Source organism: Triticum urartu, chromosome 7A (genome assembly GCF_056163025.1).
Source record: "Triticum urartu cultivar PI428250 chromosome 7A, HENAU_Tu73, whole genome shotgun sequence".
In the NCBI taxonomy this organism is placed as follows: domain Eukaryota; kingdom Viridiplantae; phylum Streptophyta; class Magnoliopsida; order Poales; family Poaceae; genus Triticum; species Triticum urartu.
The window spans coordinates 543,012,385-543,015,324 of record NC_141879.1 but is presented as its reverse complement, the minus strand read 5'-3'; the positions used below and the strand labels follow the sequence as shown (position 1 = coordinate 543,015,324).

The following is a 2,940-nucleotide window of genomic DNA, read 5'->3' as shown; positions in this document are numbered from 1 at the left end:
AGACTCAAAGTACTTAGTTTCTCGTAAAATGGTATGTGTAGTTACGCTATCGGCAAGGCATGTTTCCTCCATTCGGGCGCCACACGCGTTCTAAAATATGACATATAATTAATGTAATGAGGAAGACGCTACATTAATAATAAATGCACACGTTCCAGAACATAACATACTATCATGTATAAATAATGGAATAAATGAATAAATGTCATCCAATCGCCAAAGTAAAGAATAAGTTTATGCTCTCATAGATCTTACAACCAAATCGAATTTATTCAAATTTATTGTATCAAATCACGGAATCATGATAACCAAAGAGGTATGCTAAGTAGACTCGGTAAAGAAGCCATTGACCTCAGCCGCAATCTCCATACTAGTGAGCTGATCCTCCTTAGAAATCATCTTGGAGGCGCATCAACATCTAGTTGCGGCACCACCGAGGCGACCACGTGGTCAACCTCCATGGCAACGTTGGCATCACTAGAGACCGCCAAAGCCGCCGTGATGGGCTCCACGGGGGTCGCTGCGATGGGGGCGGCAGGGGGCGGAGAGATCATCACGGGTGCCGCCATGGGCGTCGGTGGTGCTCCCTCCTGAACCAAGGCGAGGTGCGTCTTACGCGCCTTCCGAGCCTTATATGCATCAACGACCTCCTGTGGTGCGCGGCACTGGCGGGAGAAATGCTCCACCGAGCCACACCGAAAGCAGTCCTGAGGCCTCTGCCCCCCTTGCCCGGCTTTTGCTGCTTAGCCGGGGCGGAGGGCTAAGGGCCCTTCTTCTTGCCCTTGTGGCCCCTCTTCTTCTGTTGAGGCTTGCGGATTTTGAGAGCGTTCACCTCCTGACGAGAACTCCCCTCAAGTGGTTGCGCGGCAAAGTTCTTTTTCAGAACCTCGTCCTGCGCCTCTGCCACCTGGAGGACGTCAATCAACTCTGAATACCTCGTGTAGTTGCCCTAGCGGTAGTTCCGTGCGGACAGGACCGCGTCAGGGTGGAAAGTGGATAGGGTTTTCTCAATCTTCTAAGTGTCGGTAATCTCAGTACCACACATCTGAAGAGTCGTACAAATCTGGTGCAGAGCCGAATTGTACTCCCCAACCGTCTTGAAGTCCGCAAACCTCAGACGGATCCACTCCGCCTGTGCACGTGGCTTAACAGTGTACTTCAGTCGCTCAAACCGCTGCTTAAGAGCGGTCCAAAGGTCAGAAGCACTCCGTTCAGCCATATACTCGTCTTTCAGAGTAGGGGACAGGTGATGACGGAGAAAATGCAGAGCCTGCGCATTCTCAATTTCAAACTTGGGATCAGTGGGGGCTGGCTGGGTCCCCTTACCGATCGCCCTCAGGAGGGTATTGCCCTGGAGAAAGATCTCACAGTCCGAGGCCCATGACAGGTAATTCATCCCCGTCTGGGCCAACTCAGCAAGCTCCTTGTTGACAATTCCGGACATCTGCAATTTATACAAAAATCATGAGATTACAGCAGGTAATCTTTTGCACAAATGCGATGTTGATAAACTTATTCAATAAAAATGACGTTCCATTATTTAAAACATGTTATTATATGATTTACTTAGTGATTAAGAGTGCTAAACAGTTAATCTACAGTAGTAAAAACATGTTATACAAAAGATAGCATGTTAAGCGCATTTCTTACGTGAAAACTAGCCCAAAAATTGAATTCCCGAGACATATTAAAGCCAAATACGCACTTTTCAGCAAAAACAGACAGTTTCAGGGGCTTCTACGCGAAATATTACAGCAGGAACATTATACACGTAAAAACAGAAAACTGCAGGGCTAAAATGCAAAGAACCACACGTGCGCGTGCTCTCCGGCTGAGTCCAGTTCGGCCGCAGGCCGAAAATGGGCCGTCGGTCCATCTAGGGCGCGCCAGCCACCTCTCTCACTTTTTTTATGGAGGAGGGCGCATCGACGCAGATGGGCCCTGGGCCCAGCAACCAGCAGGCTGGCCCGGCCAGCCCCCGCGCGGCGCATCGTCTGGGTCGCTAGGTTTTCCCTAGCGCCCGACTGGGATGGCGGCGGCTGCGTTACGCAGCCTCTCGGCTGGAGTGGCCAGTGGGAGCGGCGCGCGCGGCGGGTCGCGTCCTGGCTATGGCGGCTGGCCGTGCACGGGCGACAGGAGGCGGGTACGCGGCGGCGCTCCAGGCGAAGCGAGTGTCAGCGGACACAGCGTGGCGCGCGTGACCAGCGGGGTCGCGACCGGCAGAGGACACGGGCGCGCGATGGCGCGCGGCGGCGGACGGCCAGCCGCGCGCGGCAGCAGGCGTGCGCGATCAGCAGGGTCGTGGCGACGGCGACCAGCAGGGTACGCGAGCGCACGCGGTGGCGCGAGCATGCAGTGGGCACGGCGCGCGCAACCAGCGGGGTCGCGGCCGACAGAGGACACGGGCGCGCGGTAGCAGACGGCCAGCGGGGCCATGGCGACGCCGTCGATGGCTTGGCACGGGCGTCATCTGGACGTCGGCCTCGGGATGCAGGTTGTCCTCGTGTTCATCCGGAACTCCGACGGCGCATGGCACATCTGGTGCTTTTGCGGCGGTACCGTGATCATCTGGGTTACGTTCTGTACCGATTTCTATATAGTGCTGTCAACAAATTCCTCTTGATTCAAAAACATTGATATTAGTCGGTGACATATTCGTCAGCCAGTTCTTGAGAGAAAAATCCATACTATAAATAGATTAAATTGAAAAATAGACTAATCACAAAAATGAATTGTAATGACATGAGGAATTCATTTTTGCAAAAGAGAGATCGGATCTTATACCTCCGCGGGATCGACGAAAGCCTGCGTGATGCAGGTTTGACGGAGAGTTGATGGAGCGAAGCGTGCTGGTAACGTGTTCCACAACTCCGTCGGCGAGTCCGGTCTGAGGTTGCGGAGCGAAAGTGAGCGTCGTAGACGAAGTAATCGAACACGCAA

General features: G+C 53.3%; 1 pseudogene; it reads right to left on the bottom strand.

Moving 5' to 3' along the window:
* Positions 1-222: 222 nt before the first annotated feature.
* Positions 223-2,417, bottom strand: LOC147960340 (uncharacterized; annotated as a pseudogene).
* Between the last annotated feature and the right edge of the window lie 523 nt (positions 2,418-2,940).